Raw genomic sequence first — 18,745 nt, 5'->3', positions numbered from 1 at the left:
TACATGGTATTTTCCGCCATTCCAAAGTAAATTGCTTGAGTGCTACCTTTAAAATTCCATCATTCACCTTTGCAATATATAGCTCATGGGACAAATAGCTTAAAAACTATTGTGGTATTGAATATGTAATTATGCACTTTATCTCTTATTAAGTTGCTTGTTGTGCGATAACCATGTTTACTGGGGACGCCATCAACTTTTCACTGTTGAATTTCATGTGAGTTGCTATGCATGTTCGTCTTGTCTGAAGTAAGGGCGATCTACACTGAGTTGAATGGTTTGAGCATGCATATTGTTAGAGAAGATCATTGGGCCGCTAACTAAAGCCATGATCCATGGTGGAAGTTTCAGTTTTGGACAAACATCCTCAAATCTCTAATGAGAAAAGAATTAATTGTTGTTGAATGCTTAAAGCATTAAAAAGAGGAGTCCATTATCTGTTGTCTATGTTGTCCCGGTATGGATGTCTAAGTTGAGAATAATCAAAAGCGAGAAATCCAAATGCGAGCTTTCTCCTTAGACCTTTGTACAGGCGACATAGAGGTACCCTTTGTGATACTTGGTTAAAGCATATGTATTGCGGTGATAATCCAGGTAGTCCAAGCTAATTAGGACAAGGTGCGGGCACTATTAGTACACTATGCATGAGGCTTGCAACTTATAAGATATAAATTACATGATGCATATGCTTTATTACTACCGTTGACAAAATTGTTTCATGTTTTCAAAATCAAAGCTCTAGCACAAATATAGCAATCGATGCTTTTCCTCTATGGAGGACAATTCTTTTACTTTCAATGTTGAGTCAGCTTCACCTATTTCTCTCCACCTCAAGAAGCAAACACTTGTGTGAACTGTGCATTGATTCCTACATACTTGCTTATTGCACTTATTATATTACTCTATGTTGACAATATCCATGAGATATACATGTTACAAGTTGAAAGCAACCGCTGAAACTTAATCTTCTTTTGTGTTGCTTCAATGCCTTTACTTTGAATTATTGCTTTATGAGTTAACTCTTATGCCAGACTTATTGATGCTTGTCTTGAAGTGCTATTCACGAAAAGTCTTTGCTTTATGATTCACTTGTTTACTCATGTCATATACATTGTTTTGATCGCTGCATTCACTACATATGCTTTACAAATAGTATGATCAAGATTATGATGGCATGTCACTCCGTAAATTATCTCGTGTTATCATTTTACCTCGCTCGGGACGAGCAGAACTAAGCTTGGGGATGCTGATACGTCTCCGACGTATCAATAATTTCTTATGTTCCATGCCACATTATTGATGTTATCTACATGTTTTATGCACACTTTATGTCATATTCGTGCATTTTCGGGAACTAACCTATTAACAAGATGCCGAAGTGCCAGTTGTTGTTTTCTGCTGTTTTTGGTTTCAGAAATCCTAGTAAGGAAATATTCTCGGAATTGGACGAAATCAAAGCCCAGGGGCCTATTTTTCCACGAAGCTTCCAGAAGTCCGAAGGCGAAACAGCGAGGTTTTCAATCTCACCGGCTTGCTGTAACAAAGGATTAGATGTATAGTGTGGATGATGATTGTTTGCAGAAAAACAGTAGAACAGTATTGCAGTAGATTGTATTTCAGTATAGAGAATTGGACCGGGGTCCACAGCTCACTAGAGGTGTCTCTCCCATAAGATAAACAAGCATGTTGGGTGAACAAATTACAGCTTGGGCAATTGACAAATAAAGAGGGCATGACCATGCACATACATATTATGATGAGTATTGTGAGATTTAATTGGGCATTACGATAAAGTACATAGACCGCTATCCAAACATGCATCTATGCCTAAAAAGTCCACCTTCAAAGTTATCATCCGAACTCCTCCCAGTATTAAGTTGCTAACAACAGACAATTGCATTAAGTATTGCGCGTAATGTAATCAGTAACTACGTCCTCGAACATAGCACTAATGTTTTATCCCTAGTGGCAACAGCACATCCATAATCTTAGAGATTTTTGTCACTTCCCGTATTCACGGAGACATGAACCCACTATCGAGCATAAATACTCCCTCTTGGAGTTACAAGCATCTACTTGGCCGCAGCATCTACTAGTAACGGAGAGCATGCAAGATCATAAACAACACATAGACATAACTTTGATAATCAACATAACAAGTATTCTCTATTCATCGGATCCCAACAAATGCAACATATAGAATTACGGATAGATGATCTTGATCATGTTAGGCAGCTCACAAGATCCGACAATGAAGCACAATGGGGAGAAGACAACCATCTAGCTACCGCTATGGACCCATAGTCCAGGGGTAGACTACTCACACATCACTCCGGAGGCGACCATGGCGGCGTAGAGTCCTCCGGGAGATGATTCCCCCCTCCGGCAGGGTGCCGGAGGCGATCTCCTGAATCCCCCGAGATGGGATTGGCGGCGGCGGCGTCTCTGGAAGGTTTTCCGTATCGTGGCTCTCGGTACTGGGGGTTTCGCGATGGAGGCTTTAAGTAGGCGGAAGGGCAGGTCAGGAGGGGGCACACGAGGGGCCCACACCATAGGGCCGCGCGGCCAGGGCAGGGGCCGCGCCGCCCTAGGGTTTGGCTGCCTCGTGGCCCCACCTCGTCTCCTCTTCGGTCTTCTGGAAGCTGATACGTCTCCGACGTATCGATAATTTCTTATGTTCCATGCCACATTATTGATGTTATCTACATGTTTTATGCACACTTTATGTCATATTCGTGCATTTTCGGGAACTAACCTATTAACAAGATGCCGAAGTGCCACTTGTCGTTTGTCGCTGTTTTTGGTTTCAGAAATCCTAGTAAGGAAATATTCTCGGAATTGGACGAAATCAAAGCCCAGGGGCCTATTTTTCCACGAAGCTTCCAGAAGTCCGAAGACGAAAGGCCACGGGGTGGCCAAACCCTAGGGCGGCGCGGCCCCACCCCTGGCCGTGCCGGCCTGTGGTTTGGGCCCCCCGTGCCGCCTCCTGACTTGCCCTTTCGCCTACTTAAAGCCTCCGTGAAGAAACACCCAGTACCGAGAGCCACGATACGGAAAACCTTCCAGAGACGCCGCCAACACCGATCCCATCTCGGGGGATCCAGGAGATCGCCTCCGGCACCTCGCCGGAGAGGGGAATCATCTCCCGGAGGACTCTACGCCGCCATGGTCGCCTCCGGTGTGATGTGTGAGTCGTCTACCCCCGGACTATGGGTCCATAGCAGTAGCTAGATGGTTGTCTTCTCCCCATTGTGCTATCATTGTCGGATCTTGTGAGCTGCCTAACATGATCAAGATCATCTATCTGTAATTCTATATGTTGCGTTTGTTGGGATCCGATGAATAGAGAATACTTGTTATGTTGATTATCAAAGCTATATCTATGTGTTGTTTATGATCTTGCATGCTCTCCGTTATTAGTAGATGCTCTGGCCAAGTTGATGCTAGTAACTCCAAGAGGGAGTATTTATGCTCGATAGTGGGTTCATGTCTCCGTGAATCTGGAGGGGTGACAAGAACCTCTAAGGTTATGGATGTGTCGTTGCCACTAGGGATAAAACATTAGTGCTATGTTCAAGGATGTAGTCACTAGTTACATTACGCGCAATACTTAATGCAATTGTCTCGTTGTTAGCAACTTAATACCGGAGGGGGTTCGGATGATAACCTGAAGGTGGACTTTTTAGGCATAGATGCAGTTGGATGGCGGTCTATGTACTTTGTCGTAATGCCCAATTAAATCTCACTATACTCATCATGATATGTATGTGCATGGTCGTGCTCTCTTTATTTGTCAATTGCCCAACTGTAATTTGTTCACCCAACATGCTGTTTGTCTTATGGGAGAGACACCTCTAGTGAACTGTGGACCCCGATCCAATTCTCTTTACCGAAATACAACCCATCGCAATACTTGTTCTACTCGTTTTCTGCAAACAATCATCTTCCACACAATACGGTTAATCCTTTGTTACAGCAAGCCGGTGAGATTGACAACCTCACTGTTTCGTTGGGACAAAGTACTTTGGTTGTGTTGTGCAGGTTCCACGTTGGCGCCGGAATCCCCGGTGTTGCGCCGCACTACATCCCGCCGCCATCAACCTTCAACGTGCTTCTTGACTCCTACTCGGTTCGATAAACCTTGGTTTCTTATCGAGGGAAACTTGCTGCTGTACGCATCACACCTTCCACTTGGGGTTCCCAACGAGCGTGTGCTTTACGCGTCATCGAAGCTTCGTGGCAAAATAGGACCCCGGGCGTTGATTTCGTCCAATTCCGAGAATATTTCGTTACTAGGATTTCTGAAACAAAAACAGCAGAAAACAAAGAATCGGCACTTCGGCATCTTGTTAATAGGTTAGTTCCGTGAAAATGCACGAATATGACATAAAGTGTGCATAAAACATGTAGATATCATCAATAATGTGGCATGGAACATAAGAAATTATCGATACGTCGGAGACGTATCAGCCTACCTTTAAAATTCCATTCTTTGTCTTTGCAATATATAGCTCATGGGAAAAATAGCCTAAAAACTATTATGGTATTGAATATGTACTTATGTATCTAATTTCTTATTAGGTTGCTTGTTGTGTGATAACCATGTTCCTGGGGACGCCATCAACTACCCTTTGTTAAATATCATGTGAGTTGCTATGCATGTTCGTCTTGTCTGAAGTAAGGGCGATTTACCATGAGTTGAATGGTTTGAGCATGCATATTGTTAGAGAAGAACATTGGCCCGCTAACTAAAGCCATGATCCATGGTGGAAGTTTCAGTTTGGACAACAATCCTCAATCCCTTATGAGAATATTATCTGTTGTTGAATGCTTATGCATTAAAGAGGAGTCCATTATCTGTTGTCTATGTTGTCCCGATATGGATATCTAAGTTGAGAATAATCAAAAGCGAGAAATCCAATGTGAGCTTTCTCCTTAGACCTTTGTACAAAGTGCATAGAGGTACCCCTTTGTGATACTTGGTTAAAACATATGTATTGCAGTGATAATCCAGGTAATCCGAGCTAATTAGGACAAGGTGCGGGCACTATTGGTATACTATGCATGAGGCTTGCAACTTATAAGATATCTTATACATAACGCATATGCTTTATTACTACCGTTGACAAAATTGTTTCTTGTTTTCAAAATAAAAGCTCTAGCACACATATAGCAATCCATGCTTCCCTCTTCGAAGGGCCTTTCTTTTACTTTTATTATGAGTCAGTTTACCTATTTCCTTCCACCTTAGAAGCAAACACTTGTGTTAACTGTGCATTGATTCTTACATACTTGCATATTTGCATTCATCATATTACTTTATATTGACAATATCCGTAAGATATACATGTTACAAGTTGAAAGCAACCGCTGAAACTTAATCTTCCTTTGTGTTGCTTCAATGCCTTTACTATGAATTTATTGCTTTATGAGTTAACTCTTATGCAAGACTTATTGATGCTTGTCTTGAAAGTACTATTCATGAAAAGTCTTTGCTATATGATTCAGTTGTTTAACCATAGTCTTTACCATTGCTTTGGATCGCTGCATTCATTACATGTGCTTACAATAGTATTGATCAAGATTATGATAGCATGTCACTTCAGAAATTATCTTTGTTATCGTTTACCTACTCGGGACGAGTAGGAACTAAGCTTGGGGATGCTGATACGTCTCCAACGTATCGATAATTTCTTATGTTCCATGCTTGTTTTGTGACAATACCTACATGTTTTATACATACTTTATGTCATATTTATGCATTTCCCGGCACTAACCTATTAACAAGATGCAGAAGAGCCAGTTGCTGTTTTCTGCTGTTTTTGGTTTCAGAAATCCTAGTAAGGAAATATTATCGAAATTGGACGAAATCAACGCCCAGGATCTTATTTTTCCACGAAGCTTCCAGAAGTCCGAAAGGGAAACGAAGTGGGGCGACGAGGCGCCGCCACACTAGGGCGGCGCGGCCCAAGGGGGGCCCGCGCGGCCCTAGCCTGTGGCCCCCTCGTCAGCCCCCTGACCTACCCTTCCGCCTACTTAAGCCTTCGTCGATAATAACTCCAGTACCGAGAGCCACAATACGGAAAACCTTCCTGAGACGCCGCCGCCACCAATCCCATCTCGGGGGATTCAGGAGATCGCCTCCGGCACCCTGCCGGAGAGGGGAATCATCTCCCGGAGGACTCTTCACCGCCATGGTCACCTCCGGATTGATGTGTGAGTAGTTCACCCCTGGACTATGGGTCCATAGCAGTAGCTAGATGGTCATCTTCTCCTCATTGTGCTATCATTGTTGGATCTTGTGAGCTGCCTAACATGATCAAGATCATCTATTTGTAATGCTACATGTTGCGTTTATTGGGATCCGATGAATATTGAATGCTGTGTTATGTTGATTATCAATCTATCATCTATGTGTTGTTTATGATCTTGCATGCTCTTCGTTATTAGTAGAGGCTCTGGCCAAGTCGTTACTTGTAACTCCAAGAGGGAGTATTTATGCTTGATAGTGGGTTCATGCCTCCATTAAATCTGGGACAAGGATGACAAAGTTCTAAGATTGTGGATGTGTCTGTTGCCACTAGGGATAAAACATCAATGCTATGTCTAAGGATGTATTTGTTGATTACATTACGCACCATACTTAATGCAATTGTCTCGTTGTTTGCAACTTAATACTGGAAGGGGTTCGGATGATAACCTGAAGGTGGACTTTTTAGGCATAGATGCATGCTGGATAGCGGTCTATGTACTTTGTCGTAATGCCCAATTAAATCTCACACTACTCATCATAACATGTATGTGCATTGTCATGCCATCTGTATTTGTCAATTGCCCAACTGTAATTTGTTCACCCAACATGCTTATTCTTATCGGAGAGACACCACTAGTGAATTGTGGACTCCGGTCCATTCTTTACATCGAATACAATCTACTAGAATACTCGTTCTTACTGTTCTCTGCAAACATCATCATCCACACTATACATCTAATCCTTTGTTACAGCAAGCCGGTGAGATTGACAACCTCACTGTTAAGTTGGGGCAAAGTATTTTGGTTGTGTTGTGCAGGTTCCACGTTGGCACCGGAATCTCTGGTGTTGCGCCGCACTACACTTCGCCGCCATCAACCTTCAACGTGCTTCTTGGCTTCCTCATCGGGTTCGATAAACCTTGGTTTCTTACTGAGGGAAACTTGCTGCTGTATGCATCACACCTTCCACTTGGGGTTCCCAACGGGCGTGTGCTTTACGCGTCAACAGGCATCCAAGTGCAGAGGTTTGTAGAACAACAACAAGTTTCCCTTAAGTGGATCACCCAAGGTTTATCGAACTCAGGGAGGTAGAGGTCAAAGATATCCCTCTCAAGCAACCCTGCAATCACGATACAAGAAGTCTCTTGTGTCCCCAACACACCCAATACACTTATCAGATGTATAGGTGCACTAGTTCGACAAAGAGATAGTAAAATGCAAGTGATATGGATGAATATGAGTGGTAATAACAATCTGAAATAAATATGGCAGCAAGTAAACATGTAGTAAAACAGTAAATAAACGGTGATTCGATGTTTGGAAATAAGGCCTAGGGATCATAATTTCACTAGTGGTCACTCTCAATAATGATATTATAAAGGAATATAAATATAAGAGCTTCACTATGCTACTATGAACTACTCTCCCATTGGATAACGAACACTAATTCACCGCATAGGGCTGCAAAAGCTAACCTTAAGGATGTATTCCCAAGTAATAATGAACACCCCACACTCCGTCAGTTCGAGCATTCATAGGAGGTACTAACACACCACAATTTCATAGAGACATCCAATTCAAATCATAATTCAGTGAACAAGTATTCTGTGGAATATAGCCTAAGAGACCCACACGGTGCACACACTATCACCTTTACACACATGGGACAAGGAGTCTCCAGAGATCACATAAGTATAATCCACTTGAATAGCATAACGACATCTAGATTACAAAGCTCATGATCACATAAAGATCATACCATGGGAGAGAGAGAGATAAACCACATAGCTACTGGTAGAGCCCTCAGCCCTGAGGGAGAACTACTCCCTCCTCATCATGGGAGTCAGCAACGACGATGGAGATGGCTCGAGCGGCAATTCCCCGTCCCGTCAGGGTGCCGGAACAGAGACTTCTGTCCCCCAAATCATGTCTGCGATGGCGGCGGAGCTACGAAACTTTTCGTGGGCGGAGGCTGATTCGTTTAGGGTTTTCGCATTGAAGGGAATTTATAGGCGGGAGGGCGAGGTCGGTGGAGTGCCTGGGGCGCCCACACCCCCCTTGGCGCGGCTAGAGGTGGGCCCGCGCCTAGGGGTGGTTTGGCGACCTCGACGCCCCTCCCTCTCTACTTTGGACTCCGTCTACGTTATGGTGAAACGTTAACTTCGGCTTTTGTTTCGTCCGATTCCGAGAATATTTGCTATACAACTTTCCTGAAATACAAAACAGCAGAAAACAGGAACTAGCACTGTGACATCTTGTCAATAGGTTAGTGCCGGAAAATTCATAAAAGTGCCACGAAGTGTAAACAAAAAAATATAGCAATTGGTGTAAAATAAGCATGGAGCATCAAAAATTATAGATATGTTTGCAACGTATCAAACATCCCCAAGCTTAAATCTTGCTCATCCTCGAGTAGGTAAGTGATAACAAAATAATTTTTGAGGTGACATGCAGCCAACACAATCTTGATCAAGCAGGTAAAGTATTGTGAGCTGGGATCTAAGTACTTTAACATAGGCATGATAGATATAATTCGATAGAACTTAGCAACAATATTATAACATGAAGAGCAAGTCAAACAAAGGATCATGAATAATAGTGCATTGAAAGTAACTGTTTGCTTATAAGCATAGAGCAAACATAACAAAGTGGTATTCAACATGTCCTTATGGGATAGCAAAACATAAATGCAAGGACACCTTTAAAGTTCAGAGGGTGACTAGATACAAATAATTTAAGAGCAAGCAATAGCACAATCATGAATCAATAAAAAATAATTTTGGGACTATGCACATTGAACTAATTAAGAATGACAACTATGCTCTCTTAATTGGTGCATAAAGCAGAAGATGAAGACTCAACATAAAGTAAAAGAGAGACTCTTTGCAGAGTAAGCAAGATAAACAAGTTTTATAAACCTTCCAAAAAGTATGTTACTTATTAGCTTTGAGCTCTCATTGCCCCTGTCATAAGCATCTTGAATGGTTAGAGTTAGTGTGAGTCAAAAATGAGCTATATGCTTGCAAATCACAAGTTCAAAATCTCATGCCCCTTGAATGCGAGTACCTAAACCTCATGCTACTCAACTTAGGTCCCAAATAACCTGTCATTGTAAGTATACATGTATCATTGAGAACCACCAACGGGGTACCTCCTGCCCGATGATATGGAGGTACTCTTGTAGGAGCAATCCCATGCCAAAATGACAAGACAAACAGACAGTGAGCATCTCAGCAATTTTTTTTATTTACTATGGGTATAGCTTTTTATTGCAAATGCGTCATAGAATGCTCACTATGGCTTAGCTGTAAATTTCCACCATGAATGATGCATGGCTTAGATTAGCGGCCCAGGCGTTTCTCTAACTCATATACAAACTTCATGGACTTATAAGTTTTCATTTTATTTTGCACCATTAGGCATCCATAAACAAAAGAACATGACATCAACTAAATATAAGTGTAATGTCGAAAGTGTTACCCATGAAAGCATGGTGCTACTAACTCCCAAATCGCAATTTGCAAACATATAAACTTCATAAGATAGGCACAATGATCAAATTTATTAAGTGCAAGAAAGTAAATGTGCCATCAAGTTCGTGAGAGCTTTACTAACTAATTTTCTCATGCCAAATTTAATTTGGAAGATAAATAAAAACATGATGAGCATACTTGGAATAGCAATAATGATACTAGGTAGATATGGTGGACATAATTGGTAAACTTTGTTTCATGGTGATTGGATGCATGAGTAGAGATCATACTCAGCATAGGCGAAGGCTAGAAAGACTGAGAGCAACCAACTAAAAGAGCAATAATGGCCATCATGCACAGCGAAAAAACATTAGCAATCAAAGAATAAAGTTATATTACAAGTTAAAAACTAAATTATCATAGAGGCTTTAGTTAACTGGTTATAGTCATAACATGGTATAAGAATGTGCCAAGTCAACCCAATAAAGCATCAAAGGAGAATACCACAATGTTATGCTTTTATGATAGAAACAACTCATGATTCTTTCAATGACACATTATGCACTCTCAGCCATTTGAGACAAGTCATGCTACAACAATAAACACTAAACATATGACAAGAATAACATCCAACATGATATGTTCATGCCACAGTCTAGACAAGCTTCCTTTTGCATCACTATAGTCATGAAATATTTTACTCGTATCCAACACCAATCAACTTATTTGAAATAACTCTTAGAGATGAAATACATTATGAACCAGAGATCTAATCATACAAAAATTAAGAATACTAACGAGATCTCAACAAAATTTAAGTGAAAGACCAAGAACTAAACGCAGTACTAGAAAATTAGAACACTCGCAGAATAATAACAGCGAAAACTAGAGCGTTCTATGCAATTAAAACAGAGCGTGTCTCTCTCCCACACAAGAATGCTAGGATCCAACCATATGCTACAACAAACTAAACAAAAGAAAACTAAAACCAAAAATAAAAATAAATACGCTCCAAGAACAACACATAACGTATGAAGCAATAAAAATATAGCGCACAGAAAGATGACCTGATGCTTTGTTGATGAAGATGGGATGCCTTGGGCATCCTCAAGCTTTGACACTTGTACCTCTTGGATATTTCTTGGGCTGCCATGGGCATCCCAAGCTTGAGCTTTTATTCATTCTTCATCTCGTCATATCATTCTTCTCTTTCTACACTTGAAAACTTCCTTCATACAAAACTTCACACAATTCTCTATTAGCAGCATTAGTACAATCAAAATAAATAAATCCAATTGGGTTCAGTACTAACATATATAAAGAATCTATTAAATCATTAGCTACTGTAGCAACCTTTCAAAAAGCTCTTTAATAAAAAAACTCAAAAATAAAGAGATTTAAGAGGCAAATGCAAATAGTGCAGAATCTGTCAACATAGAACAACAGGTAAATGTCGATTTTTCCGAAAATCCTCTGTTGCTCATATCGAAAAGTGACCAACTAAAGAAAGTTAGATAATAACCTGAGACATATGCTTAAAAAATGGCAGCTCAAAATTTCTCTCTGGCTATTTTTAATAATATTTATGGTAACAGCACAGAATCTGTTTTCAGGAGAGCGACTTCTCCAAATCTTACTTTTTTCCTATTAGAGGCTATTCTTGGCACACAAAGAAATAAAAATGATAAGAAGAGGTTATTACAGAGGTAATAACTTCTGATACTCAACAAGAAGAAAAACTACAGTAAATAAACATCGGTTATCTCCCAAGAGTGCTTTTGTTTAACGCCTTTTAGGTAGGCTCGGTAATTTGAGAAAATGCTAACATAAGAAATATGAATTGAAGAAAAAGAGAGCATCAAGAAGCAAATATAAAATAAATTGAAGTCTAACCCACTTCCTATGCATAGAAATCTTGTAGGTAAATAAATCAAAGAAGCACATAGTAACAAGCATAGGAAAGCAAAACAAGTGCAACTTAAAAAATTTCAGTATATAGAGAGGTGTTTTAGTAACTGTAGGATAACGTTGCATAGAAAACAAAAAATTTCCTACCACGAACACGCAATCCAAGCCAAGATGCAATCTAGAAGACGGTAGCAACGAGGGGGTATCGAGTCTCACCCTTGAAGAGATTCCAAAGCCTACAAGATGAGGCTCTTGTTGCTGCGGTAGAAGTTCACTTGCCGCTTGCAAAAGCGCGTAGAAGATCTTGATCACGATTGGTTCCGGCGCCATGAACGGGCAACACCTCCGTACTCGGTCACACGTTCGGTTGTTGATGAAGACGACGTCCACCTCCCATTCCAGCGGGCAGCGGAAGTAGTAGCTCCTCTTGAATCCGACAGAACGATGGCGTGGTGTCGGTGGCGGTGGAGAACTCCGGCGGAGCTTCGCTAAAGCTACGCGGGAGATATGGAGGAGAGGGGGGCGGCTAGGGTTTGGGAGGGGGTGGCCGGCCACTTCAAGGGGGGCGGCCAGCTTGTGGTCTTTGGGGTGGCCGGCCCCCTCCCTTGGCCCCTCATTATATAGGTGGAACCCCAAGTGTTGGTCTCCAAGTCTTCGAATAAGACCCGAACCCAAAACCTTCCATATGGTGGGCAAACCTACCCAAGCTAGGACTCCCACTAGAGGTGGGAGTTCCACCTCCCATATGGGGGGGTGGCCGGCCCCCTAAGGGGGAGTCCACTTGGGACTCCACCCCCACTAGGGTTGGCCGGCCATGGAGGTGGAGTCCCATGTGGACTCCACCTTCCTTGGTGGTTTCTTCCGGACTTTTCTAGAACCGTCCATAGAACCTTCCGCGACATTTTAATTCACATAAAATGACATCCTATATATGAATCTTATTCTCCAGACCATTCCGGAACTCCTCGTGATGTCCGGGATCTCATCCGGGACTCCGAACAAATATTCGAACTCCATTCCATATTCAAGTACTACCATTTCAACATCCAACTTTAAGTGTGTCACCCTACGGTTCGTGAACTATGCGGACATGGTTGAGTACTCACTCCGACCAACAACCAATAGCGGGATCTGGAGATCCATAATGGCTCCCACATATTCAACGATGACTTTAGTGATCGAATGAACCATTCACATACAATACCAATTCCCTTTGTCACGCGATATTTTACTTGTCCGAGGTTTGATCTTCGGTATCACTCTATACCTTGTTCAACCTCGTCTCTTGACAAGTACTCTTTACTCGTACCGTGGTATGTGGTCTCTTATGAACTCATTCATATGCTTGAAAGACATTAGACGACATTCCACCGAGAGGGCCCAGAGTATATCTATCCGTCATCGGGATGGACAAATCCCACTGTTGATCCATATGCCTCAACTCATACTTTCCGGATACTTAATCCCACCTTTATAGCCACCCATTTACGCAGTGGTGTTTGGTGTAATCAAAGTACATTTCCGGTATAAGTGATTTACATGATCTCATGGTCATAAGGACTAGGTAACTATGTATCGAAAGCTTATAGCAAATAACTTAATGACGAGATCTTATGCTACGCTTAATTGGGTGTGTCCATTACATCATTCATATAATGATATAACCTTGTTATTAATAACATCCAATGTTCATGATTATGAAACTAATCATCCATTAATCAACAAGCTAGTTTAAGAGGCATACTAGGGACTTCTTGTTGTCTACATATCACACATGTACTAATGTTTCGGTTAATACAATTATAGCATGATATATAAACATTTATCATAAACATAAAGATATAAATAATAACCACTTTATTATTGCCTCTAGGGCATATCTCCTTCAGTAACATGAAACGTCTACAACCATATTTTCCTCTCTCATAATAACTTTCAGTAGCATCATGAATAAACTCAACAATATAACTATCACATAAAACATTCTTATCATGAGCCACATGCATAAAATAATTATTACTCTCCACATAAGCATAGTCATTCTTATTAATTGTAGTGGGAGCAAATTCAACAAAATAGCTATTATTATAATTCTCATCACCATAATCATAAAATTTAGGAGGCATATTGTAATCATAATTAATTTTCTTCTCAATAGTAGGTGCACTGAAAATAACATAATCATTATTGTAATCATCATATATTGGAGGCATAGTATAATCATAGCAAATTTCCTCCTCAAAAGCTGGGGAACTAAAAAGATCATTTTTATAAAAACTAGCTTCCCCAACTTTTCCATAGCATTATCAATAATGGTGTTCAAAGAATTCATAATAATAACATTGCTACTAGCATGCAAGTAAACTTCCATAGGTTTTCAATTTTCTCTTCAAACACCACATGTCCTAACTCAAGATAAATACTATAAAGCTCTCTAACTTTTTTGTTGTTTTCCATTAAGCCTAACTAGTGAAAATAAAAACAAGAAATAAAAAGATATAATTGCAGAATCTAAAGGAAATATCTTCGAGCACTCACCAACAACTAAAAAAATTTAGTAGCCACAGGATGTGAGTACCTTTACCTTACCTCCCCGGCAACAACGCCAGAAAAGAGCTTGATGTATAAGCACACTTCTATTCTTATAGATAGTGTTGGGCCTCCAAGTGCAGAGGTTTGTAGAGCAGCAACAAGTTTCCCTTAAGTGGATCACCTAAGGTTTATCGAACTCAGGGAGGTAGAGGTCAAATGTATCCCTCTCAAGCAACCCTGCAATCATGATACAATAAGTCTCTTGTGTTCCCAACACACCCAATACACTTGTCAGGTGTATAGGTGCACTAGTTCGGCGAAAAGATAGTAAAATGCAAGTGATATGGATGAATATGAGTGACAATAACAATCTGAAATAAATATGACAACAAGTAAACATGCAGTAAAACAGTAAATAAACAGTGATTCGATGTTTGGAAACAAGGCCTAGAGATCATACTTTCACTAGTGGTCACTCTCAACAATGATATCATAAAGGAGTATAAATATAAGCACTTCACTATGCTACTCTGAACTACTCTCTGGTTGGACAATGAGCACTAATTCATTGTGTATGGCTGCAAAAGCAAACCTTAAAGATGTATTCCCAAGTACTAATGAACACCCCACTCCGTCACTTTGAGCATTCATAGGAGGTAGTAACACACCACAATTTCATAGAGACATCAAACTCAAATCATAATTCAGTGAACAAGTATTCTGTGAAATATAGCCTACGAGACCCACACGGTGCACACACCATCACTTTTACACACGTGGGACAAGGAGTCTCCGGAGATCACATAGGTATAATCCACTTGAATAACATAACGACATCTAGATTACAAAACTCATGGTTACAAAAAGATCACACCATGGGAGAGAGAGAGATAAATCACATAGCTACCGGTAGAGCCCTCAGTCTCGAGGGAGAACTACTCCCTCCTCATCATGGGAGTCAGCAACGGCGATAGAGATGGCGGTGGAGTCGATGGAAATGGCTCCGGGGGCAATTCCCCGTCCCGGCAGGGTGCCGGAACAGAGACTTCTATCCCCCGAATCTTGTCTGCGACGGCGGCGGAGCTACGTAACTTTTCGTGGGCGGATGCTGATTCGTTTAGGGTTTTCACGTTGAAGGGAATTTATAGGCGGAAGGGCGAGGTCGGTGGAGGCCAGGTGGCCCCACACCATGCCTAGGCGTGGCCAGAGGTGGGCCCGTGCCTAGGGGTGGTTTGGCCACCTCGGCGCCTCCTCTGTCTCTGCTTTGGACTCCGTCTTCATTATGGTGAAATGTTAACTTCTGCTTTTGTTTCTTCCAATTCCGAGAATCTTTCCCGTACAACTTTTCTGAAATATAAATCAACAGAAAACAGGCAACTGACACTGTGGCATCTTGTCAATAGATTAGTGCCGAAAAATGCATAAAAGTGCCACGAAGTGTAAACAAAACATATAGCAATTGGTGTACAACAAGCATGCATAAAAAATTATAGATACGTTTGCGACGTATCAATCATCGAGTCGCGCTCTCCTCACATTGCACTTCGTGAGGATAAGGTTTACCACTAACACCTTTCCCAAACCCCGCACAGTGCGGGAGCTCTTAGCACTTGGTAGGTCCTTTGCAACGTATCAATCATATGATACTTTTTTTCACTCCTATAACTCTTCGCTCTCGCACATGTCACTCGAACGGCAACATGTCAGTGCCCCTTGACATACTCTCGTTTATGTTTCTGTTATTGGTCCTAACGGTCCGAGATTTGTCCCAGGCGCCAACAATGGAGGGAGAGCATGTTTAGTTTTTACATACATGCATGCATGAGCTATGATAAACGTACGTACTTAACTGACTTTCCCGTCCTATCTATATTAGTTGTCGTTGATTTGTAGATCTCGATCTTGAGGAAGTATCCCAAGCAAGCACGGAACCACCAGCGACATCCATGGCAATTTCAAAAGAGAGAGAACAACAGATCAAAATAAGAAAAACAAGGTACTTCCTACGATCAATATTATTTCTCGCTGGCGATTCCGTGCATGCTTGGGCTACTTCCTCAGGATACGGGCCTATATTTTAGTTGAACCGTGCCATGTTTCTAGGCTGGAATTTCTCAAAAGAAATGTATCTGGGCTAAAACTATAGTCTGCCCATATTCCAATGGGCTGGATCCACTCGCAAGGAAAAGTTTCCAATGGAATATTATTTTTCTGATTTATTTTTGCTTTTCTAAAGGAATAATTGTTTTGTGAGCAAAAAAAAATTTTGAACAAATTTTTATCTCCGAACAAAAAATTTATGAACAAATTTTGTTTCTGAACAATAAAAAAAATTGTGCAAAATTTGTTTCTGAAAAAATGTAACCATATTATTTTTTGAAGTTTGAATTTTTCCAAATTTGAAATTTTACCAGATATGAACTTTGAATTTATGATCTTTTTTGAAATTTATTTTTTCAAAATTTAAACTTTTTCCAGATTTGAACTTAAAAAAACTGCTGGAGAAACTCGTCCCAAACGGCTGGGCCGGGCCAACAGGGCCGAGCCACGCGTGCGTGCGTTATTCCCGCATGCGGGCGGGGAATAGGGCAAACCCTATACACCGACCAGGTCGGTGCGTACCACGCGCAGCACACCCCGCGCGCGACAGTTAGGTGCGGGCTTTCTGTTTTCCGTTATTTTTCTCCTTTTCTGTTTCTTTTTTTTCCTGTTTTCGTTTTCTGTTTTCTGTTTTACGTTTTCTCTTGTTCTTTTGTTCTTTTGTTCTTTTGTTCTTTTTTCTGTTTCTTTTTTTTTTACTTTTAATTTTTAGATTCAAAAATATAAAGACTTTAAAAATGTTGAAATTTAAAAAATGTTCAAATTTGGGAAATGTTTGAATTAGAAAATGTTCAAACCTAAAAATTTTCAATCTAAAATTCGTCCAAATTAAAAAAATGTTTATTTTAAATTTGTTCAAATAAAAAATGTTTACTTTAATTTTTTTCAGATTAAAATGTTCATCTTAAAATTTGTACATATTTTTTTAAGAATATTTTTTGAAAATAAAATTTTAAAAAGACGTGCTTTTGAAAAATATTCAGATTAAAAAATATCATTCAAATATAAAAATTATTCAAACTCGAAAATTGTTCAAGTATGAAATTTTTGAAATTCGAAAAATTGTTCAAAATATAAAAATTATTCAATTTGTAAATGGTTCAAATTTTAAGTATGTTCAAATGCGAAAATTGTTCATCTAAAATATTCAATTTTCGAAAATAATGTTTTTCAAGTTTTGAAACTTCGGGTTTTAAAATATTTTAGCTTTAAAAAAATGTAAACAGAAACACAGAAAAAGGCAGAAATATGAAAAGGAAAAAAAATAGTGAGAACCGTGGGCCGGTCCAAAACGCCCACTGGGAGGTGTGCAGCTTGGTGCGCCCACCGCACAGCTCGGTGTATATCACCTCCCGGGAATAGGGCAACCCGCTAAAACTATAGTATGCCCATATTCGAATGGGGGAGCGCTGAGCGTCCCCGGGGGATCAAATCGCTGATCCTCCGGGTGCTCGACCGTCCGATGGCAGCAAGAACGGTCAAAGCTGGTTCCCTTTCCCTTTTCCCACGTGGGTGGACCCCTAGTTCAGGTCACTTTCATCTTCTCTCTCACGTCCCTTTCGTCTCCCTGATACGTCTCAAACGTATCTATAATTTCTTATGTTCCATGCTACTTTTATGATGATACTCACATGTTTTATACACACTTTATGTCATTATTATGCATTTTCCGGCACTAACCTATTGACGAGATGCCGAAGAGCCAGCTTGATGTTTTCTCGCTGTTTTTGGTTTCGTAAATCCTACAAAGGAAATATTCTCGGAATTGGACGAAATCAACGCCCGTGGTCTTATTTTTCCACGAAGCTTCCAGAAGACCGAAGGGATTACGAAGTGGGGCGACGAGGCGTCGCAACCATAGGGCCGCGCGGCCTGGGTGGGGCCCGCGCCGCCCTATGGGGTGGGCCCCTCGCGCCGCCTCCAACCCTGCCCTTCCGCCTACTTAAAGCCTTCGTCGTGATAACCCCTGTACCGAGAGCCACGATACGGAAAATCTTCCAGAGACGCCGCCGCCACCGCCAATCCCATCTCGGGGGATTCAGGAGATCGCCTCCGGCACCCTGCCGGAGAGGGGAATCATCTTCCGGAGGACTCTTCATCACCATGATCGCCTCCGGATTGATGTGTGAGTAGTTCACCCCTGGACTATGGGTCCATAGCAGTAGCTAGATGGTTGTCTTCTTCTCATGTGCTTGATACGCGTACAGCACACGTCCGTTGGGAACCCCAAGAGGAAGGTGTGATGCATACAGCGGCAAGTTTTCCCTCAGTATGAAACCAAGGTTTATCGAACCAGTAGGAGCCAAGAAGCACGTTGAAGGTTGATGACAGCGAGATGTAGTGCGGCGCAACACCAGGGATTCCGGCGCCAACGTGGAACCTGCACAACACAAACCAAGTACTTTACCCCAACGAAACAGCGAGGTTGTCAATCTCACCGGCTTGCTGTAACAAAGGATTAGATGTATAGTGTGGATGAT

The sequence above is a fragment of the Lolium rigidum genome, chromosome 5, assembly GCF_022539505.1.
Source record: "Lolium rigidum isolate FL_2022 chromosome 5, APGP_CSIRO_Lrig_0.1, whole genome shotgun sequence".
In the NCBI taxonomy this organism is placed as follows: Eukaryota; Viridiplantae; Streptophyta; class Magnoliopsida; order Poales; family Poaceae; genus Lolium; species Lolium rigidum.
Note: the sequence above shows the minus strand (reverse complement) of the source record.